This window comes from Meriones unguiculatus, chromosome 10, assembly GCF_030254825.1.
Source record: "Meriones unguiculatus strain TT.TT164.6M chromosome 10, Bangor_MerUng_6.1, whole genome shotgun sequence".
NCBI lineage: Eukaryota > Metazoa > Chordata > Mammalia > Rodentia > Muridae > Meriones > Meriones unguiculatus.
Genome location: NC_083358.1, coordinates 8,831,742 through 8,855,360, shown reverse-complemented (window position 1 = coordinate 8,855,360; position 23,619 = coordinate 8,831,742). Strand labels below are relative to the sequence as shown.

Genomic DNA, 23,619 nt, shown 5'->3' with positions numbered 1-23,619 from the left:
CGAATGCTATGGCATTTGTGTAGAGGTCAGAGGACAACTTGCAGGAGTCGGTCGTTGGAACCGCTCTGAGACTTTAATATGTATGAAAAAATGCCTAGACCATAAGCTTCGGCTCGTTCCCCATTGAGCTCATAACTTACATTACCCATATATTCTGTTCCGTGCGCGCCCCTGACTGGTCACCTCTCCTCGGTTTCATATGTCCATCTTCCTCAGAGTGGGGCGGGGGGCAGTGTGGGGTCTCCCCTCTGTCTCTATCCCAGAGTTCCTCGCTTTGGCATCAGGTGCCTTTACAGGCTGAGCCATCTTGTGAGCCCCGGTATGTTTTCTTCTGCCCATCTTTTTGTGCGCTTTTTCTGGTACACCCTACACCTACAGGAGAAATTTTGCAAGAAGGAACATTAGTTAAGTCCTTATTTACCTTTTACTTATTTAAAGTCAGCTGGCCGATGTCATTGTCCCTGAAATGTTTAAATTTGCCTTTTGGAACTTACAATACCTTTTGTAATAGAAACGATGGTAGTACAAATGAAGACCTGCTTCCTACGCCAGCCTGAAAGCCTTAAAAAAACAATAGGCCTTTCAATAGCATATAGAACAGAGGTTCATTTATTCTATGAGCCATTTTCTAGAAAGTATGCATACAAGAGCTGAGGTCGCCCAGTTGAATATTCTTTCCCCATATGGCCAGAGCTGGGCACAGGGTGGATTTCCAAATAATGCTTATTGTCATGGGGATGAACGATTGGTCTTCCTCGTGGAAGTTATACAACTAGTTATACATTGTAATGTGTATATATTCAGGGAGCGAGCACACGCAGGTACCTAACAGTGTGTTCCACGTGGGTCCTTAGAGATCAGGACTAAGAGGAGCAAAACCTGTATCATAAGGAAGCTATTTTTTCCTAACCTCTAAATGAAGAAAAAAAAAAAAAAGCATTTTCTGCAATTATGAAGAAAATGTGACAAAAAAGGTTTTAATTACATTTTTAGTTATTGGGCGGGGGTGCAAAGCACAAATGTGGGGGCCAGAGGACACTTGTGGAAGTCAGTTCTCTCCTTCCACCATGGAGGTCCCCCGGGATTGAACTCAGGTCATCCAATGTAGAAGCAGGAGTCTTCAGCCACTGAGCCATCTTGCCAGCCTCTGCCTTTCTTCTTCTCCCGGGACAGAGACCACCAGGGGCAGAGAGAGACTCCATCCACAGCCAGCTCCTCTGTAAAGCACCGAGTTTATCGCTGTTACTCTTGGGAGCATAGGTGTGTTACAGGAGCCACCAAAAGGGTTACCCGAGCCGGGCATGACCTGCTCCCCATCCCACTTCTTGGGGCAGTGCTCGGGCTGGTGACAGGTACTTCTGAGTCCTGTTGGTACCAGTTCTGGAGGGAACTGAGTTCTAGCCTCTTTCACAGCCCCATTCCTGGAGAATAGTCACCCCCATCGGGGCTGAAAGACAGGCACAGCCTGAGCAGCCCATTTTCAGCGGGCTTGCCAGGTCGGGGTGATGCTCATTCACCCCAGTGTGTTCCTCCCCCCTAGCCAGCTGTACGCCTGACCTCACGACCCCCAGCATATCCTCCTAGAGCATGTCCTTTTTGCTCACTGCAAATCTAAAGAGTGTCAGGGGTGGCTGCAGGGGCAGCACCACGGCACGACTCTCCTGCCATGCAGCAGGCCTCCTTCTGCCAGGTCAGCTTAGACCACCGCAGCCTGGGTCCCTGCCTGCGCTGACTGCTCCAGTCAGCCCCCGCCTTTGGGGGGCCTTTGAGGGTGGGTGACTCTCCAAATCCTCTTCCCTGGAGTCCAGGCCAAGGGCAGCTTGCAGGTGGTCACATCAGAGCCTCCTCTCCCAAGCTCCTCCACCTGCTGGCTGGAGCCCAGGCACTTCCGGAAACAGTAGCAAACTGCCTTCCTCAGAAGCCGCTGCTACAGCAGCCACATAGCAGCCTGTGCCCGGTGGTGCTTCTCCCCACAGATTCTTCTTTGTCGGCCTCATAGCCCTCATAGCGGCCTGACAGAAGTGTGGCGAGCAAGCCACTTCCCAGACCCTCCCTCAGGGACACCCCAGGTGCTGAGCTGCCACCCTGTCCCCAGCCACCCCAGACTCCATTGGCCTGTCTGAGGTGCTGAGAAACCTCTTAGACTGCATAGCAAGCCTCTCCTCGCTCAGCCAAGGGGCTCAAAGCTGCTGGGCCAGACTCAACTCCTAAAAACGCTTCCCCCAGGCCATTTCTCAACCGCCCCCCACTAACAACCTCTTCCCAGACCCCCACACTTCACTCTCCCTTATCCCTTTCCCACATGCTCTCCCTCCTCCACTCCTTTTCTACATCTCCTCCCTCCTTTTTCCTCTTGTTCCACTTCTTCCTTCCCTTCTTGTCCTTTCTGTCCCTCCGCCCACCTCTTCTCCCACATCCTCAGTCCTCCCACTTTATCTCCTAGACAGCCTCCCTTCTCCCACCTCCTCACACTTTCCCTCCTCCTCCTACACATCCTCCCACCTCCCACGTTGACACCCTCCTTCCTCTCACCTTCTTTCCCGTCTATCCCTCCTCCTAATTCCTCTCCCTGCCACTCATCCCTCCTCCAGTCTCCTCTCCCCCATCACCCCTCCTCCCACCTTTCCCATACCCTCCACTTGCCTCCCCCAATCTTACCTCTTACCCACTTCCTGTCCCACACCCCCACTCCCACCTCCTCCCTCACACCCTCCCTCATCCCAGCGCCTTCCACCCAAACTCTCCCTCCCCCTGCTTCTCTCACACACCCTCCCTCTACCCAACTCCATTCCCAAGAGCCTCCTCCTCCCACACTCTCCCACTTACCTCCTCTCCACACACCCTCCCTTCCCCGCCCTTCTTTCACATAGCCTCCCTCCCACCTCAAGCACCTTCCCTCCTCCCATCTTGCCCACACACCCACGCTCCTCACACACCCTCACTCCTCCCATCTTCTCTCCCACACAGCCTTTCTCCTCCCACCTCCTTTCCCAGATACCCTCTTTCCTCCTACTTCCCTTCCCACACACCTCCCTCCTCTCACCTCTTCCCACACACACCCTCCCTCATCAATCTCTCCCACACCCTCCCTCCTTCCACTTCCTTTTCCAAACACCCTCCCTCTTCCCATCCCCTCTTCCTCACAGACCCTCCCTCTCCCACCTCCTCTCACACAGCCTTCTCCCATCTCTCTTTCTCGCTCTCTCACACAGGCCCCTTCTCCCATCTTCTCTCCCAGACTCATCAACCTCCCACTTCCTCTCCCACACACCCTCCCTCCTCCCCTCTTCTCTCACAACCCTCCCCCTCCTTCCTAGGAATCCTCTCCCCTCCACCTCCTCCCAACAAACCCTCCCTCCTCCCACCTCCTCTTAATATGTTTTCTCTCAGCTTCTCTCACCTCCTCCCTTTATCCACTCTCCTCTTCTAACTTCTTTTTCATACCCTCCCTCATCCCACTTTCTGTCCCACCTCCTCTCCACAGCCCCTACACCTCTACCCACCTTCTCACACATTCCTTCCTCTTCACATGACCTCCCTCCCCTTTCCTCTCCCACACCCCTCCTTCTCCTGTCTCCTTTCCTACACCTCTTTCTCTCCCAAGTCTCCCTCCTCCTCCCACCTTCCCCTCCCTTGTTTCCTTTACCTCCCTCCTCCCTTACTTCTGCTCTCCCATCCTACTTCCTCCTCTTTCCTTTTTCTTTCCCTCCCTCCTCATTTAGTTACCCTCCTTTCACCTTCTCCTTCCCATCCCTTCTTCCTTCCTTCTTCCACATCTCATCCTTTCTCCACTTCCCCAACTCTTCCTTTTCCACCTCCTCCCCTCCAACTTTTTCTTCCTTTCTCATCCCTTCTTCCTTCTATCTCCCTCTTTCTCTTTCTTGAAACTTCCCCCTCTTCCTACCTCCCTCTGCCCTCTTCCTCCAGTCTCCCCTCCTCCTCCTTCCACCCCTTCCCTTTGTAAGACCTGGGGTCTCGCAGCTCAGGAGTTCAATCACGCCCTTCCCAGAAACTCCCCCAGACCAAGACTCGTTGCAAAAGCAAGAGGTTTATTAACCATTGTACAACGGGGTCACCCTTGCTGGTCAGCAAAGAGTGGCACCGGGAGACAAAGGCCTCCAGGTTTCCAAAAGAAAAATTGCGGGAAATTTGAAGTTTTAGTTTTGGCAATTTAGGATTGGATGAGGAAGCTATAAAGCAAGACAATCGGTTAGTCTTAGGTGCTCAAGCTTGGCCAGTCCTGCCAAGTGTGGATGCAGCTGCACTTCAAGGTGGGGGTGGTTAGCTCATCCTTGAAGACTAGGGCTGCGGGCTCTTGGCCGGAGGTCAAAAGCTACTCAGAAGAAGTCTAGGTTCGTTGCTAAGAAACGCTATCTCAAGGACAAGGGTCCGGTCCTTCTTTTGCTGAGTGAAGGTCATTGCTTGCTTGCCCTTTTTTTATATCTGTCCTCACAGATAGGGTCACATTCCTTCACTCTCTGGAAAGGTACTAAGAGGCCTTAGCTTAACCTGGACCTAAAACTCAAAACTATAGGCTTTAGAAGACATACAGGCTACAAAGTTAGTCTAACCCTTTCACCTTCACCCTTCTTTCTCTTCCTATCCCCCTCTTTTCCCCCTCCTCCCTTTCCTCCTTCTACCTCCACAACCTCCTGCCTCCTTTTCCTCCCCTCCCTTCTCCCTTTCTCACTCCTATTTCTTTATTTACCTCTCACTCCTCTCTTCCTCCTATTTCACCTCTTTCCTCCTTCCCTTCCCAGCCAACTCCTCCTCTCCCTTCCCTTTTTCCCCCTCCCCAGCACCTCTTTCCTGTTCCTCTCCTTTCTTTTCTTGCCAGCTCCCCTTCCTTCCTTCGTTTCTCACACTCCCTGCATATTCTCTTCTTCCTCCTACCCTCATCATTTCTCCTTTCACCTTCTATTTTCTCCTCCTCTCCCTCCGCCTTTCCCCTGACCCTTCTCCCTTACCCTCTCTCTCCCTCTTCCTTGTCTCTTCCCCCTCCCCTTCTCTTTACCCTTCTCCTGTTCTCACCTCCCCATTCTTCTCTCCCCTCTTCCCCTTCTCATTTCTCTCTCTCCCTTTTCTCCCTTTCTCCCCCTTCCTTCTCCTCCTCTATTCTCCCACTACCTTTTCTCTGCCCATTCTTTCTCCTAACTTTTCCTCCCTCATGTTCTCTCCTCCCTCCTCCGTCTTCCTCCCAGCTCCCCTTCCTCTCCCCTTCCTTCCTACCTCCCCCACCTCCCCACTCTTCCTCTTCTGCCCCTCTTTTGCTCTTCTCCTTCCATTCCTCCTCCTTTTCCTCCCTCCTTCTCTCTAGCTCCATGCTGCCTTTCTCTTTCTCCCTTCTCATTCACAGCCTCTATTGGTTCCCTCTTCCATTTTTCCTGGTCTCCCTCCAAACCTGCCTTTGTCCTACTCACTCCTGAACATGTCTATCACCTACAAGCAGCTAGCTCTAGGAGGCAGATCCTACAGGTGAGCTGGGGCGGGCAGTAAGGGTTGTGGGCCTGGGCTGGTCACAATAGCATGCTTCCACCAGCCTCAGCTCAGCTAGCAGGATGCCCCATTCTTAAGGTGCTCTGCTGAACGCGTCCAGACACTAGGAACCAGCTCAGGCAGGAGCAGCACGCAGGCTGGCCTCCCAACCCCAACCCCTCAGAGGCTGCTCCACTGGCTGAGACCAGGCAGGACTTTGTGATGCAACAAACAGGGACCTGGATCCTTGTTCCCCAGATCCCCTGTTGCCTCACCGGGGATGGGGTCCCCTGGGGGATGGCCAGCTACACTGTGCCTTCCCCTCCAACCCCACCAGTAGTCCCTCCCACCAGCTCTGCCACCAGCAGTTCATCATCAGGTAAGCACACCTGCAGGAGGAAGAGCCAGTGGGCTCTGCTTGGTCTGGGGGCAATGGAGCAGGGGGCTTCCAGGGAGGTGGCAGCCAAGCCCCCTGAGGAGTCAGGTGGTTAGATGAGGCCCCAAAGCAGGGCTTCTTGGGCAATCCCAGAAGAGAAAGGAAAGTCGGAAACATCAATCTCCTCACAAAATGGGCTCACTAGAGTCCCACCACAGGAAACTACACTTCAGAAAAATGACTTAAAATATGTGGCCTGGGCCCTGGAACGGACTGACTCCAGTCACCCTATACTAACCAGGCTGGGCTCTCCTCATATTACATGCCTTTACTGAATGCCAAATCCCCTCTGGTTCTGTGATCCTCGGTGGCTTTTTGCCCAGACCCAGGGACAGCGTGGACCCAAACAGTATGGAAAGTCAGTCTCAGGTTCTCTTGATTCAGCTGAGGCTGGTGTGATGAGTGAGGGTGCTAGCAGTGAGGACAGTATCCCCTAGTGAGGAACTCCCACAGAGGTATGCCATGGAAATCCCCCAGATGCCCGTGGCCCTCCCAGCCTCCATAGCCCTGCCAGGGCAGGAGCCCCGCCTCCCTGGGCCTGCTTCTGAGGCCCAGTTTACAAGCTGCCTCCCTGTGCCTTTTCTGTGTGTGGAGACTCACAGGGTCCTACTGACTGCACCCCTATCCACTGCACCCTAACTATCCCTCACTATCAGCAGCAAGCTTCAGCAGCAGGGCTGTCAACCCCCCAAGTCCCAGGCAGGGTCCTTCAGGCTTGTACCCCTGGACTCCACCAGCAGAGGCTGCAGCTGAGCTCTACGTGTCCTTCCACAACCTGTCCTGGGCACCTTCCTCGGCTTGGCCTCCCCTAGGCCAGCAGCCTCTCCTGCTGCACAGCCTTTCCTGGTTGTGTCTGCTGGTAGCCCCAGTGCACCTTTAGCCCAGGTCACAGCTCTCTGTGCTAGGGGACCTGTGTCTATCATGAGTCTAGGATCTCTGGTATTGGACACAAGCATCCATTCCGTGGACAGGTTGGTCCCCAGAACACACAGAAGCCAGATAACCTGGGAGATTGAGGCCTCTGATGTCCAGAATAGCCAAACCTTGACCTTGCACGGCACCGCTGCTACTTCCTGATGAGATGGCCTCAAGAAAACAGGCTTGCCTCTGCCCTTGAGCACAGACCTCCATGTACACAGCCCAGGATTTGCAGGTCTCACCACCACACAATCTCTCCCTCTTTTAAAAGGCCTCCAGGGCTGACAGCACAAGTCCCAAGGCTTCAAGTTCACAGCCACAGACAAATGAAGATACAGACAGCTGGCTTTCACCTTTCATGTGGCCCTGGGTCCCCATTGCCCTGTGAGACTCTGCTTTTGGCAAAGGTGCCCCTGGGGATGGCCTTGGGGGGTGGGGGGGCTGCTGCTCCATCACCCTGCTCTGTTCTGCACTGTCCTTTTGGCTCCCGCCTTCTGCCTTCTCCCTATGCAAGTGTGCTGCTGCTGGAGGAGTCCATAGTTGCAGACTGGGACTTAACACAGAATAATCTCTTAGCAGGAAGGGAAGACCAGAGTCCAGCAGGCCAACTCATTTCAGCCCCAGGATTATTCCTGCTGGCTTTACCATTCCCAGTACTTCAGGCTGCCTCAACCCTGGCCTCAGTCTCCAGGTCACCTGGCCCTTTCTCTGCTCTGTCAGATCTCCTGGCCCCGTTTCTTATACATATATTGGACAGCAGGCTCAGCTGATCTCATTTCAAGGTCCTTGATACATCTGTCACACTTTCAGGCTCCTGCGGTTAGGATGTGGGCATATGTCAGCCACCAACACCCAGTGGCAGCTGCTGCCTCTCACCACGGTCACCAAGAGGATGGTGTCTAACATGGATGCGTGTCTGCTGCAACTGTCCCCACGAATGAGCAGTCTGGTCTAAGGGGTAGTCGACCTGTCTCTGTCTCTCTGTCACTCTGTCTCTGTCACTCTCTCCTCCTCCTCCTCCTCCTCCTCCTCCTCCTCCTCCTCCTCCTCCTCACACTTGCCCCTTTCACTCACACTGTCTCTAGCCTTCCCTTTATAATAACAGGGAAGAGACTGGAGGCAAAGAAACAGAATATTCTAGATAGCCCCTGGAGGAGAAGCTAACCAACTGGCTTACAGAGTTAGACCTTGGGCCCGGCTGGGGCCCTTAAGCCTTATTGCTTGCTCAAGTCCTGTTTATCTGCACACCATCAAGTCTGTCCCTCCCCTGCTCCCCTCCTCCCTCTCCCACCCTCCTCGTCCCTTCTCTTAGGATTTTCTGACCTTCCCCAGTCTGGTGCCCTGAACCGCCCACAGGGACTTGTTCCTGCCCATCCCACCTTCCCTCAGAACCAGAGTATGATAGCCCTGTGAGCTCTGAACCCCTCAGAACTCAGCAGCAGAGCCCTTCCAGGCCTACCCCACACCCCTGCCCCGTGACTCCGTGACCCCGTGACACCATGACCCGTGATTCCGAGAAGATGCCTCCTCCGGGCTCCCCAGCTAGTAACACCTGGCTCTTGACTTATGAACTGGGTTGGAGGCTCCCTGTGTGCCCAGCATCCTTTGGCTCCCAGGACTCTCATGCTGGCCAGGCCATCCCGTCCTCCACCATCGGACAGACCGGAGCCAGGACTTCAGTCCCAACCTAATGGGCCCCTAAGGCCATTCAGAGCCCAGCTTCAGCTTGTAGCCCCCAGTGGAGTGCCCTGCCAGAGCTGGTCATCTGGCTTTGTTTCTCCAGGGTCAGAAAGATCTATCCCTAGAGGGAGAGAAGGGAAGACACCCTACCCTACGCCCCTGGAACTCCCATCCCAGTGTGGAGGATCACCCGAACAAACAGGTAGGTGTGACTAGAACACATGAAGGAACAGTGAGGACTCTGTGGAACACACAGACCCGTCGAGTGTGGGCGCTGCGCACGCGCATGCATGTGTATGTGTGGTGTGCATTCTCCTGTGTGTATACCCATGCAAGTGTATGTGGCAGCCATAGGAAGACTTGCGTGTCTCCCTCTATTGCTCTCCCATGTTTCTGAGCAGGTTCCCATGCACTGGGTTTAAAGGCATTTGCCACTGTGCCCAGCCTTCTTGAGAACACCTGAAGCTCACGGTATCTTGCCCTGTCTCCACCCTAACATTCTAACAGTTGGATGACAGCATGCACAGCCACATGCCCGGCTTCTCTATGGATTCAAATTCAGGTCCTCCGAATTGCTGCATAGCAAGTGGGCTTACCCACTGAGCCATCTCTCCGGCCCCAGAAAGCACTATTATTGACATGGTGCTTTGCTCTCACTGAGGAGACAGTGTTGGAATAGAAGCTTGCAAACTGAGGGGCCACAAAGGGTGGACTGTCTGAGCATTGCACAAAGGCTCAGAAGCAGGTGGTCAAGCACCAAACAAAACTACCCCACTCCCAAAGGGGGGGGGGTCAGGAGGAGCTGGTGAGATTTGCTGTTGGTTGGGGTGAGCACAGAGTCTTAGGAGTCGGGGTGTGCATGGAGTTGTCTGAGCCACTGAGGCAGAAGCATTTGAGAAGGGAAACCCAGTGGAGGTGGGGGCCGCTTGGCATGGAGGTGGCCATGGCTTTCTTTACACCTGCAGTAATGTGAGCCCAGCAAGACTGCTGCGCGTCCTGGGGGTTCACCTTCTGCTTCTAACTGTTCTTACTCCCCTCACCGTACTTGCCCTGAGCACCAGCCACTGCCAGAACCCAGCTCCACCCAGCCATAGGCAGCCCTGGCAGTAGCCATTGGTCACGGAAGGAACAACATGTCCCTGAGCTCCAGAACCACAGCCCCAGTGCCCTCAGAGCCCAGCGAGGCTTGTCACTACCACTCCACCCGCCCTCAGCTCACTGCTCTCCAGAGTAAGACATGGCCTTCCTGCAGTCCACCCAGCTGTGGGGATGGCAGGTCCAAGCCCCTGAGCACAGATAGTGGACAACCAGCTCTTAGATACCCAGCTCACCACAAAAGGTTTGGATAGGATCCAGGAAGGCAGGGCTTCAGGCACACTCTTCTCATGTGCTTTAGGGATTCACCAATAGAAGAGCATGCCAGAACCTCTTTAATGAGTATCCATGATTGACACTTGACACTTTGCCCCTTCCACCCTATGCCCTTTTACACCCTGCTCCGTTTAGAGGTCCCTGGAACGTCACTGTTGTTCAGGCCACAGGGCAAGCAGCCCTCCCGACCTTCCCATCCTCCTTAAATCTAGAGCCCGTCTTGTTCTCCAGATAGCTCTAGATTCAGAGGCCCTCGTGAAGTGTTGCCTTTGTGAACTGACCAAGGCACAGTAAGGACCAGTCTAGCAGCGCCAGGCCTGGCTAGCCCATCCCACAGGGCAGGCCACTAGCCCTGCCACAATTGCCCGCATCCACCCCAGCCCTTCTCGCCTCGCTGCTCGTAAATATTCAGGAATTCACTGAAGCATGTCTTAAGTTGGCATGTCTCCCTATGTAACCTTGGCGATCATTCATTGTAGTTAAATGAAGTAATGTTTGCTGCTCCCTGACCTCACCCCACCACCCCATTCCTACACCTAGCCTGGAACTTCCACCCTCAGCAGAAAGACTGAAACCCAGGCGGCCTTCAAAGACAAGCCGTGTGCAGGAGCTGAGGGCTGGCGTGACAATGTTGAGCAGTGAAAACTGCGCAGGGACTCTCCGACAAAGAAGCCACTAGGCCAGCCTGTTGCAACAACCAAATACTCATGTTTAAACCATATGTCATCATTTGTCCAGGTGATGAGTGAAAATAAAGTGAATCCCAGTACTTGAGGCAGGAGAACCTCCATAAGGTCTAGGCTAGCTCAGTCTGCCTACATAGTGAGCATTGGACCAGCCTGAGCCATGTAATAATTCGTAGTGGGGAAAAAAAAAAAGACATGGCAAATGGAGCCAGCCTCTGCCACTCATCTCATCTGAGCCTGTGTTGCCACTGATCCCTCGGTATCCTGCACCTGCTCCCTCCCCCTCCCTGTCTTCTACCTTTGCACAGCAAGCATGCTCTACCCACCAATCTGTTCACGTGCAACCTTGGGCACTCTTCCGATGTGCTTTAGGGATTCACCAACAGAAGAGCATGCCAGAACCTCTTTAATGAGTATCCATGATTGACACTTGGCCTGTGGCCCACATCAGGCCTCCACACAGTGCATAGCTTCTCACGGCCATCACCAAAAGTCTGTCAAATGCCTAACCGTGAAAGGCTGTCTCTGAGCCCCATGGCTAACTGGTGACCTCCTAGCAGGCCTCTGACTGTCATACCTACCTACCATGCTGAGGGCTGATGTCACCTTGATCAGCAGCTTCCTGTCCTCAAATTCACCCTGCTCTGTGGTTTCCTGTTGGTTGGTCTCTGAGACATTTATTCTGAAATCTTGCAAGGAAGGCTGACCTGTGGAGGAAGTGGCTACAGCTAGTCAGGCTGGGTGGGCGTCCATCCGCTCCCCAGCATGCTCCCCCAAAGGAGCCCAGCAGGGGACAGAGGCACTGATGTACCAAAAGACAGAAGCCGAAGGAAGCTTGAGCTTCCCTGGGGTGGTAGATCAAATGTCAAGAGTCCTGGGACAGCCTGACAAGGGAACCATAGGACTGAGCCTGGCTCCAGAGGGAGCCTTAACAGGAGTCCAAGTGAGAAAGTGGCGCCCTGGCCCAACGGAGTGCCAGCCTATTCATGCCCAGCATTCAGGGCCTATTGTTAAGTGTCCAGGAATCTTTGTGACTCAGTTAAGTATACCTGCTATTAAAGGTGAAATGGTACGAACTAGAAATCAACACATTAATGAGGTGAGACGGGTTGGCTGTGCCCACCCATTTTGCCCCTGCCTGAGGTATGTCTTTGAGGTAGTGGTGTCCCTCCAGTTCATGGAATGTCCGTTCCACCCTGCCCTTCAGAAGCCCCAAGTGTCTCTCTGGTTGTGTGGACTCACTCAGCAGTGGAGGGGCAAAGAAGCAGCACACCAAACAGCTGTCTGCAGTGTCCCAGAAGCTTGTTCCTGCATTTCTCGGTTTTTATTGATTTTTATTTATTATTGGGGAGTGATGTGTGTGTATGTAGGCTGAGGACAGCTTGCAGGAGTCTGTCCTCTCCTTCTACATTGGGTCCTAGTGATCAAACTTGGGTCCTCAGGCTTGGCTGCAGGCACCTTTGCCACCTGAGCCACCTTGCTCGCTCTGAAAAGCTGATTATCTGAAACAACTGACAGCACCCCTGTTCCCACCCTGGCCACGCTCATCCTGGCCTTCAACCTCTGGCTTGATCAAATACAACCAGAAAGCAAGCTTGTGCAGCAAGGGTTTCCCAGGGTTCAGCCCCCGGACTCAGAGCCATGAATTAAGGAGTGCATTGGGGAAGCTGGTGGAATACAACTGGCAAGCAGCCTGGGTCCTTGGGAGGGAAGCTGCAACCTTCCAGTCAGCAGCACAGCAATGATGACCTGAGGACAGGCATAGGCCTTCATGGAGGCTGGGTCTCTGCTTACATGACAGACACTATCAACCCATGTGCTTGCCTGCCTTTTAAAATAATGCTGATGAAGCCAGGCGATGGAGGTACACGCCTTTAATCCCAGCACTCGGGAGGCAGAGGCAGGTGGAGCTCTATGAGTTTGAGGCCAGCCTGGTCTGCAGAGTGAGTTCCAGGACAGCCAGAGCTATACAGAGAAATCCTGTCTCAAAAAAATAAACAAACAAAAACCACCACCACCACTAAAAAAACAAAAACAAAACAAAACAAAAAACCTATTGAGTTGGAAGGTGGTAATGCACGCCTTTAATCCCAGCACTAAGAAGGCAGAGGCAGGTAGATCTCTTAGTTTAAAGCCAGCCTGGTTTACAGAGTGAGGACAGCCAGGACAACACAGAGAAACCCTGTCTTGAAAAAACACAAAACAAAACAAAACCAAATGATAAAAATGATATTCTGCTTGAACAAACGGCCCTTCCATTATGGATTCTTCGTTACTTTCTGAGTAGATGTTGAGTGGCCAGTGGAAAGCTTAGACATCAGGACCCTGGGTGCTCTGGGAAGCCACTGTGGCCTCCAGCGTAGGCTTGGGATTTAGTGAGTCTGGGGCTGATTTGCATATGCTGCTGACGCTGAAGGGGACTTAGCTCTACTCTCCAAGCCTGCTCTCCGGACAGAGGCACTGTGATGTCAGCCACCCAGCACGGAGGGTGGGCAAGGATGTTCTCCCTGTGGAGTGCGGTGATCGTGTGGACCACCGTGTGTGATGAGTACAAAGCCAAGTGACCACAAAGTGATACAAAGCATGACCACAGGGTGGGCAGCCCTGACCAGTACGAAGACTGTGACTCAATATTTCAAGGATGTTCTGAGGCCCGGAATGTCAAGGATGCCTCCCTGAGAACAGGAAGCTGGGGCCGTGGGGGCCTGTCTGCAGAAATCAGGAAGCAAAGCCACCACGGTGAGGAAGGAAGCAAGAAGTCAGAAGTTAGGACAGAACAGCCAAGCACTGGCTAAGGATGAATCCAGATGTCAGGCAATGCTGGTCAGGCTCAAAGGATCGGGTTGGGAAAAGAGCCACACACCAAGTAAATGCTCTGGCCCCTGCGGCCCCATTTACACCAGCACTGAGAAGAGGCACTGCCAAACTGGGGGTATAAACAGAAGGAAGAGGTTAGAAATGAAGTGAAAGCCAGAAGGAAGTCCTCCAAGGGGCTTTCCCTCCCCAAATGCAGATCACATACATACACTTTGCCCTGTAGAACTGATGCCCCAACTCTTTGGGCCCCTTCTTCCCACAATGTCCCAGAGGAGGCCTACGGTTTGAGAGTAAGCCAAGGGACACAGGCCAGCTGTGCTGCCTGCAGACATGGCTGTTCAGGGAGTACAGCCCTTGTCTCCCCAAGCCATAGAAGAAAGGAGGCGCTGTGCTAAACCACAGAGACTGGGAGGAGGAGAGAGCGTCCAACTCTGGGCCACAGCTCCACAACCTCAGTCCCCACATCCTGCTGCTAGCGCTGAGACTGCTGCTGACCCCACCACCACACAAACATGCATGCGCCCACATGCATGCAACATGCACCCATGCCTCGACAAATTTGCACACAAGCACAGACCCATGCAGAGGCGTGTGGAACTTCCTGGAAGCCAGCTCTCCCTAAGAAAGCTTCTTCCACTTCTTCCCAGGGACAGGAAATCGCTGTGACTCTGAGGCTCTCTTGGGACAGTTGCCAAGCCCCTGACCCACACTGATCTGCCTCCTCTCTAGTCTTCAAAATGTACAGGATGGCTTGTCACCTCCCTGGGATCTCCCTTCTTCCCTAAGAAGAAATGGCAAGCTCCACGCATAGCTACTGGGTCCCTTGTTGTTCTTACAACTCCAAGCCTCACGTGACCCCCTTCCCCCATCAGTTTCTCAAACTGCCAACCTCAGGGCCTTTGCTCCTGAGAGCTGTTGACTTGGCGGCCCTCTCTCTCCTCCGTTCTGATCTGTCTTTCTCTGGTCCTAGCCCAGCTGCTCTCCCTCAGAAACATAGCCAGCCTGGCCAGCTTGGGTTTCTTGCTTCCCACGCTTACGTGGGCAGTCACCTCGCTAGGAATAAAGCTTGAGTGTCTCTTCACCCTCATGTTTCCAGTACAGCACCAAGTGTTGAAGTTCTTCGCCTGAATCTGGGAAGGAGAGAGCTTTAGGCCCTTGTGAGGAGCATATGGCCGTCACTCAGAAAAAGCACATAGGGCTGAATTTGACCCGAGTAGATCCCCAGGATCTAGGTTCCCCTGTGCCCAGGATTGTGCACCCTGCCATTGGCAAGCAAAGTTTGGGTCTCAACAAGCTCAGAACCCCTGCCCCCAAGGTAAGGAGGGCACAGTGTGAGAGAGCCAATCCAATCCTTGCCCAGGGAGATGGGGACTGCCCTCTTGACAAGGTGGAGGCTGGAGGCTGGTGTCATGCATAGGAAGTAGGTCATGGAGGCGACCCAGAATCCTTGACAGCAGCAAGCAGGCCTGTCTTGGAGCACACACTGACAGGAGCAGAGCAAATTGTGTCTGACCTCCATGCCCAGTTGACCTCCATGCTCAACTCCCTGAGCATGGAATGGCCTGCAGCAGAGGATGTCTGGACCACAGTTCCTTTCCAACCCTAAGGGTGAGGCTGCCCCCACTCTCCACCTATGCACTAACCCTGCACGGCCTCCAAGCTTGCCCAGGCCCGATTGGGCTTCTGGCATGCATTTGCAGAAAGCCACAACAGCCAAGGCTGTAGGACAGGACAGACTTGCCAGCACACTGGGGTGCGGAAAAGCAGGCCAAGAGCCTGGGCCTGCCTGATCCTGCCCAGTGGGGCCGTGTCAGTAGGGCAGGGGGTTCCGTTACTCATTCAAGTGCCTCTAGATCCTACAGTCTCTTAACTCATGCTCATCACTGTGTTCCTGCTTAAAGATGGGTGTGTCCTTGATCCCCAAGGGAACCTTACAGTTCAGACCAGTCCCCAGAGCTCACACTGTGCATCAACAGGGGCCTCAACAATGAACAATGACGACGGTGATGATGAAAAGGGAGGTGATGGTGGCAGTGGTGCTGAGGATGGCAACTACTTAGACAGCTCTGCGGCTGTGCTGCTTCTGCTTAGGATGGTGTGAAAGGAGACACAGTGCATCTCATTTCCTCTCCAACCAAAAACACCCTCAGAGAGGCTGTGCTCTGAATTTGGAGAAGGACTTGAGGAGCCCGGGTGGGGGATGGGCAGCCAGTCCCCCAGGGGCCAAATCCACCCATCTCAGGTTTCATCCCGTTTGGCAACCTCAGCCTTGGTTGGTGAGCCTGTAATCCAGCCCAGTTTCATCTGCACCGTCGCCCTGTCTCCTTCCCTGGGCCATGAGTCATCCTGGTCTGAGCCAGCAGGGCATTCTAAGGCCACTCAAGAGCCCCTCACCATGGTGGTATGAGGACCCGGCAATGCCAGGATCAGAGCCAGGTGGAATCCTAAGCCCTGGGAAGCACACTGGGGTTCCAGCCAGCAACAGACTTTTCCCCCAGGGTGGCAGGGATAAGCCATCCCTCAGCTCCACCCAGCCCCCTTCTCTTGACCCTGGTGGGCCTGTGAGGGCCTTGCACCCCATCTTTTTGCCAGTGACACCAGCAGTTACTACCACAGGCCCCATGCTTCCCATGCTCTGGACATCTGGACAGTTGGACAGGTAGACAGACTTCAGAGTGCCCATGAGCATGACCCAACTTCTGATCTCCCTCACCCCCTCTTCTCTGGATCTGCCCTGCCTCAAGGGTACCCTCCTGCCCACCTTACTCGGCTTTCCCTCCCTGCTGCCAACACCACCCCATGAGAGTTGAGCCTGCCTCCCAAATCCCTTCACTCGGCACAGCTGACAGGTCAGTCACAGCTAGTGGCGCCTACACCACAGGAGTGTATGGTGGCCACTGATCTGTGCTCTTCTTTGGGGACATTGATTGTTCAGCATGTTGTAGGACACTGCCACTGCTCATGCTTGACTTTGCAGTCCATCCCCCAGCCCACCGACGCAAGCCACATCACCTCCTCACTGGCCAGCCAGAATTCACACCCGCTCTGTGGTGCCATCCCCACCTCCGAGGCAGACCAGAAATTTCAAGGTTATTTTCCAACTTGGGAATCCCTGTCAGACTCGGGTTTCCTCCAGTGATCCGCCTAAAGCCAGCTGGGGCTTGTCAGAGAGGGCCTGCCCTGCCTCCCCGCTGTCTCCTCTGCCTAGCTCCAAGCCCCACCTCCTCCCTGCTGCAGAGCCTTCCCCGGAGCGTCCCACCACCCACCACACTACCCCCCAACTCTTTCCAAAGTTCCCGTTTATTTTTATCGCCCCAACACACAAAACTTATGCAAGACACATTTGTTGGCTTGCGTTGTCTCCTTTGATACATGGGAACTTGCAGGGTCAATGTGGAATGTGCTGGTAGATGACTTGGCATGAGCCCAAGGCACAGGCACCTGGCAAATGCCACACCTGGGGCCATCCCAGCTCACCCCAACAGGAGGAGCGGAGATGGATCCAGAGAAATGGACCCAAGAGGAGTATGTGAGGCAGGACCTGGGAGGGCAGCAGAGGAATGCAGACAGAGTCCCTGTTCCCCTGAAGAGAGCCTTGAGCAGTGGGGCTGGCTCTCTAGGTCCCATCCTGTGGTCCCTTAGGACACTACTGAGCTGGAGCTAGTCTGGAACAGAAGGGATGCTGGGGGTCAGCAGGGTCCAATAGGAAAGGTTTTTTTGTTATTGTTTTTGTTTTTTTTTTTTTTTTTGAGACAGGGTTTCTTTGTGTAACCCTGGCTGTCCTGGAACTCACTTTGTAGACCAGGCTGGCCTCGAACCCACAGAGATCTGCCTGCCTCTGCCTCCCTCCCGAGTGCTGGGATTAAAGGCATGATAAGCCTCTCTTGCTTCCTACATCCTTCCTCAGGAGCCTAAAGCCATTCCAGTGCTTGGCACCAGCATCGAAGCTCTTCTGCACAGAGATGGGAAAGGCCCCAGAGCTAAATCCAACATTCTCTGTGACCTGCGGGGTCACTGGCCTTACCTGTACTAGAAGGAAGGTCTGTCAGTTTGCGAAAGCTGATAAAGACAACAAACAACAGACTGTATTCAAACACTGCATTAAGACCAAAACAGGAAGGGGACCAATGGGCATCAGTTGTGTGGGCCAGAGAGCAAACAGCTCAATGGCCCAGCTTCTTGGAACTCTCCGGGCAATGAACTTGAGCAGGTCACAGCTTGTTAGCTGGGAATGGCAGTGGGAGTGAGGCACTGGGACAGCCAGCAGCCTAGGATCTGCAGATCCTTCATTTGTAGAGCAGCCGCCGCCATGCAAGGGTACCTGGGTCCTTGCCCCCCACAGCCACTGTCCCTGCTGCTGAGTCACACAAAACAAGACCCTCAAGGTTAGGGACCAGTGAGGTGGGAGGCCTGTACTAAAATTACAGGCCTGGAGGTTAATACCTCTTCCAACAGAATTCCTTCCGATGGCCAAGACCAGTGGCTATCATCCGAGGGCCTAGCCCATGTCCCCAGAGTGCCTCAGTCGGGCGGCTGTCACTCTTGCGTGAGGAGGTGGTGGAGGAGGTCTCACCCGTAGAATATAGCTGTGCCTTCTGAAGTGCCATCAGAACTATCAAGGCAGTTTGAGACAACACGGGTGGCTGAGCTTCCCCAGACCTGCTGGCCCTCTGGGAGAGGGCAGGCCTGGGGATCCAGGGGCTGCCAGGGCCAACCTGGACTAAGTGTTGGGAATGGCAGGCCGCTCCGTGAGTCAGAGGGGACTGAGTGGAAGGGGCAGGTCTCTAAGCTCTGCTGAGTTCCTGCCAGCCCCAAACTCGTCTCAGTGGGCAGCAGGGATGGCTCTCCCTGTTGGTGGATGAGGACATAAGCACTCGGAGGAGTAGGTTGTCTGAGCGTGCACAGCCAACAGGAGCGGAGATGTAGCCCAGAGCCTCTAACTTCACAGGCAGCTGTTTCCACTCTTCTGAGGCTAGAACAGAGCTGTCTTTTCTGGAGGAAGGGCCTCATGGTATGCCACAGGGTTGTCTTCACCTTTGACCAGTTCAAAATCGTTGCCAAAGATTTAGTCACGGAAGACATGTCATGTGATGTGATGCCAACAGGGTCATCCATAGAATGTTCTAGCAGTCAACCAGAAAATCTAGAAAGCCACAAGACTTCTAGGGATGTGGCTCAGCTGGTAGCGTGCATGCTCACATGCCTGCAGCCTGGGTTCCCTCCCCAGCATAACATAAACGGGCATGGTGGTACAAGCCTGTGACCCCGACACTCAGGAGGTGGAGACAGGAGGATCACAAGTCCATGTTCTCCTGGGCTCCGAGGCAAGTTAAAACCAGCCTGGGCTACGTGAAACTGTTATGAAAGAGTTGAGGGGCCAGAGGAGCAAGGCTCATTCATTTATTCAATGTGCATTTTTTTGTATATTTGCTGAGGGGAACTACTGCATTTCAGGCCCTGGGCTGGGCACGTGAGACACACTTCATGAATGAATCTAACTGAGGGGCAGAAAAATGCTTGTCTGGCCAAAGCGCTTTTATTTTAAAGGATTTTGTTTAAAAGATTTTTGTTTTAAACATCTATTTGGGCCCCATGGCACAGGCCCGTGATCTCAGCCTCTAGAGAGACTGAGGCAGGAAGATTCCAAGTTCAAGCCTAGCCTGGGCAATTTAGGGAAACCCTATCTCAAAATGAAAAGTTTGAGAGAAGGGCTGGGGACATAGCTCAGAGCACTTGTCCAGCATGGTGAGACACTGGCTTCCATCCTCATGAAGAAAACAAGCCAAAGCAATCTGTGCAGAAGCCCTTAGCTCCCTTTTTGACCCTGGGTAGCTGGTATCACTGTAGTTTCAAGATCTGTTCCTCTCATTCCTGTGGGAAACACTGCCCTGCTGCCTCTTTTTTTATTATTAAATTTTTATTTTTTATATTAATTACAGTTTAATCACAGTTTATCCCAGCTGTAACCCCCTCCTTCATTCCCTCCCAATCCCACTCTCCCTTCCTCATCTCCTCCCATGCCCCTCTCCAAGTCCACTGATGGGGGAGGGTCCTCCTCCCCTTCCATCTGACCCTAGCTTATCAGGTCTCATCAGAACTGGCTGCATTGTCCTCCTCTGTGGCCTGGCAAGGCTTCTCCCCCCTCACAGGAAGGTGGTCAAAGAGCAGGCCAATCAGCTCATGTCAAAGACAGTCCCTGTTCCCCTTACTAGGGAACCTACTTGGATACTGAGCTTGCCATGGGCTACATCTGAGCAGGGGTTCTAGGTTAGCTCCATGAATGGTCCTTGGTTGGAGTATCAGTCTCAGAAAAGACCCCTGTGCCCAGGTATTCTGGTTCTGTTGCTCTCCTTGTGGAGCTCCTGTCCTCTCCAGGTCTTACTATCTCTCCCTTCTTTCCTAAGATTCCCTGCACTGCCCAAAGTTTGGTTATGATGCTCCCTCTGTCTTTATGCTTGCATCTTTTTTGGAGTTTGTTTGTTTTGGTTTTGGTTTTTTGAGACAGGGTTTTTCTGTGTAGCCTTGGCTGGCCTGGACTCACTTTGTAGGCCAGGCTAGCCTCATACTCACAGAGATCTTCCTGCCTCTGCCTCCCCAAGTGCTAGGATTAAAAATGTGTACCACCACGCCCGGCTTATGTTTGCAGTTTTAAGAGCTGCAAGATACTGGCATCTGGGCACAGCCAGTGGTGACTGGCCTTGGCTCTCAGTGGTGTGGCCACTGCTCCCTGTAGCTCACTGCCCCTTCTGATTAGGACTGCCCAGAATGATGAGATACCAGGGTGGACATAAGCTCTCCACTGAGCTCAGAATTCATTGTCAGGAGAACCAAGCAGTTCTTAGGACTTCTTCCGGAAGCCCTTGTGTGACCCAAGACCCTGCTGCCCAGCTGGCCTGGCTCACAGAAAAGGCTTTTCTTTTAGACCCCATGACTTCCTGGAATCCAAGAACAGGAGGTGGACTTCAGGAGCAGGGGGCTGGCTGTGCGTGCCCGCCTTCCCTGTGATTGCTAAACTCTAGTTACTCATTGCCTGAAGCCAGGCCTGAGGTGGGAGCACCCTGGAGCATCAGGGAAGGAGCTCCTGGGTCTGGTAGCACTGCCCCCAGTTAAGGTGGGTGCCTCTGAATCTCTTCCTTTGACTGCAGGGGGCAGCAGGGGGCAGCAGGAGGTGGCATGATTAAAGGTGGTCTCCTGTCTTACGGGTGGGGTAGCCCAGAGAGGTTAAGTCTCCCTCAGGTCACTCAGCTTCAACGGATAGAACCAGAATACTGAGGCTGCAATGGAAACTTTTGCACACCAGGGCTGGACCCTCGCACACCTGCCGTCTTCCAGACGCTAGAACTATTGTCTTCACTCCAGTATGTGCCCTTGCTGTTTAAGGGAAAGAGGAAGGAAGGCAAGCGAGTAGAGGAAGCTGCTGCTGCTGCCAGGCCCTGAGCCTTCCAGCCTCCTCCCTGTGTGGATAAGCCCCTGGGGCTCAGCCTCTCTCCTCCTCCCCCTGTGCGGGTTCTGGGTCCCCATCTTTAGCAATCTCCCTAGGGGCCCACAGTGATCATCAGCTGCTCTGCCTAGGGCCAGGCAGGGACTTTCACCCACAGTGGATCCCAGGTGTCAAGGAGAACTCCGCTGGCAGGACAGGCTATAGTGGGAGTCCCCTGGACCCGTTTCTGGCCTTGGGAAGCTCCTGTGGGCTTCTTTACCTGTAAACTAGTCATCGCTAAAATATCTGGCCAGCTCTGGGCCACTGAAGGGACTGAAGAATTTGAGGATCAAGGCCAGCCAACAGACACCGTGAGCCTGAATAAATATTGGCTGTGTGTCATGTGCTGGAAGGGCCTGGGCTCTTTGTGACAGAGCCCAGCCTAGGTTAGATCACAGACCCAGCTCTGTCTCGTTGCTTCCATTGCTCAGGGCCTCAGTTTCTTCACTGGGCATTAAGTAGAATGACACAGCCTGCTCCCATTGCTCCCTGGTATGCACACAGAACCACCCTGAGCCCACCTGGAGTGTGGTAGCTCGTGGACATGCACAGCCCTGCTCACCCACCTGAGGAACTGGACACTCAGGACCCTCTGCGATCGACTGCCCAAGCCCCTTATTCTCCTCCTTTGTCCCACCGGTTTCTCAGCCTTCCTTATGCTGCTGCCGTTTAACAGAGTTCCTTGTGTTGCGGTGACACCTGACCTTTGCTGCTACTTCATAACTGCAGTTTTGCCACTGTCATGAATCATAATGTAAACCTCTGGCATACGGGCTCTCTGATATGTGACCCACAGGTGGAGAGCCACTGCTTTATCCACTGCCAGCCTTTCCTGGGAGGGGCCCAGCTCTGCCGCCGTTTCTGCTCTGTGTCCTTGGGCTTGGGATGAGCTTCTCTGAGTAGCACCTTGTATAAGATCTATCTATTCACGGTGCCTGGTGCCTAGGAAGAAGAAAGGATGAAGCCGGATGGAGTCAGGGTCTGCCAGGTGGTTCTGGGATTAGCCAGAGAGAGAGAAATGGTAGAGTAGTGTGCAGGAGTGATGAGAGCAGGACCACCATCCCTCACCCACACCAGGCCCTTCCTTCAGCTTACACCCATCACCCTTTGGCTGCAATAGTGCTCAAGTAGGTAAACTGAGTCTCAGAGGTCACTCTTCCCAGCCCCCCTTGTCATGTTCCAGGTGGCTCACACTCCACTGAATAATGGATCCTGCGACTGAGCAGGTGCCAGGCTCCGACCACCCCAGGTCTGACACCTGAGGCCAGTGGTGGCTGGGATATGGGCAGCAGCCTCTCAGAGCCCGAGGGAGGGATGCACCGAGGGAAAGGGTGGGTGAGGCTAACTCTGAAATCACCTGTGTGCGAATGTTTCCCTTATTTTACGTGTGTCTTTTTCCTGTGGTTCTGGGGATGGAAACCAGGCCTCCAGCACGGTGGCACTGAACCACAGCCCCGACAATCCCCTTCCCCCCTCCCCCAACATGTATGATCCACAGGGTTGGGGGGTACTGCGGTAGATGTATGCCTAACATCTACAAAAAAAAAAAAAAAAAAAACACATGAAAGCTGTATAAAAATTATTAACAAGGCACTTCATCCTATTGGTGGGTGAGGCGGCATTGCATGCACACGAATGTACATGTCTGGAGGCAGATGTCAACATCACGTGTCTTTCTCCATCGCTCTCTGCCTCGGTGTTTTGTTTTTTGAGACAATCTCTCACTGAGCCTAGAGCCCAGAGTTTCAGCAAGCCTGGCTGACCAGCAAGTTCCCCCAGGATTCACCTGCCTCTGCCACCACCGTGGTGGGATTTCAGGTGCGTGTCGACAAACGGTTTTTACGTGGATGCCGTGGAACCGAGCTCAGGTCCTCCCGTGCTCACAGTGAGCCGTCTCCACCCAGCTCCCTCATCAGGCTGTGGTTGCCTTATGCACATTTTATAGCCAGAATTACAGAATGGGAGCCAAGTTCTCCGAGCAAGCTGGATCTTAGCTTCCCTCCCGTGAGCTTTCAGCGCAAGCGGGCCTCCCAGGATGCACCTGTCCTAAAGGCTCCTTCGTTAGGAGTCTGGAGTTCGAGTGTCCCAGGAGCCTGTGCACATTGCTGGCGAGCCTGCTTGCCTCCCCAAGAAGGGAGGACCGCTAGGGACCCAGATACCTGCAGGAGCTCTGAGGAGAAGCCCATTCCTGTCAGCCTACAGGGGCTGGCTACACGGATGCCCTCCGCACCCTCTGCACCCTCCGACAGTGCCCTTTTGCCTGCATTCCTTGGCATCTCTGTCTATCTTCATCTTGATGGTTCTACTGCTGATAACGGCTGGACAGGTAAACAAGGAAGGAGAAAGTCCACAAAATCCTTGTCACATGAGTGCCCAGGGCCATGGGCAGGGCCAGCCTGGAGAAAGGCCAGTCCCTCCTTCCTGGCTTTCCAGGCCTGGGTCCCTCGCCTCCTCCAGTTTCCCCCTTGGCAGTTGAGGCTCCAAAGTAGGAATCCCCAACCCTGGATTCATGCTCTCTCTGCCTCAGTGTGTGTGTGTGTGTGTGTGTGTGTGTCCAAAAGCCTGGACAAGTGGTAGCCAAGCACTGTGGGATGTGAAAGTGGAGGGGGGCAGATTACAGCCATACTCAGCACACACCTGTGCCCTGCAACTGTACCCCAGTCCTCAGAGTTGAGAGCCCCACTCCAGGTCCTGGTGTGTGGGAAGGACAGCTTGAGACTGCTGGGGTGAGCTGCCTCACCCCAGGCCACAAAGCA

At 53.8% G+C, this 23,619-nt stretch overlaps 1 long non-coding RNA gene across 2 annotated transcripts; it reads right to left on the bottom strand.

Moving 5' to 3' along the window:
• Positions 1-42: 42 nt before the first annotated feature.
• LOC132657010 (uncharacterized) lies at positions 43-16,531 on the bottom strand. 2 transcript variants are annotated; one of them, XR_009594853.1, is made up of 3 exons: positions 16,396-16,531; positions 986-1,217; positions 43-372 (listed from the first exon to the last, which is right to left on the bottom strand). It is a non-coding gene; the product is annotated as an uncharacterized LOC132657010 (long non-coding RNA). The 2 variants fall into 2 exon arrangements; XR_009594854.1 differs by lacking the exon at positions 16,396-16,531 and adding an exon at positions 9,841-9,938.
• Between the last annotated feature and the right edge of the window lie 7,088 nt (positions 16,532-23,619).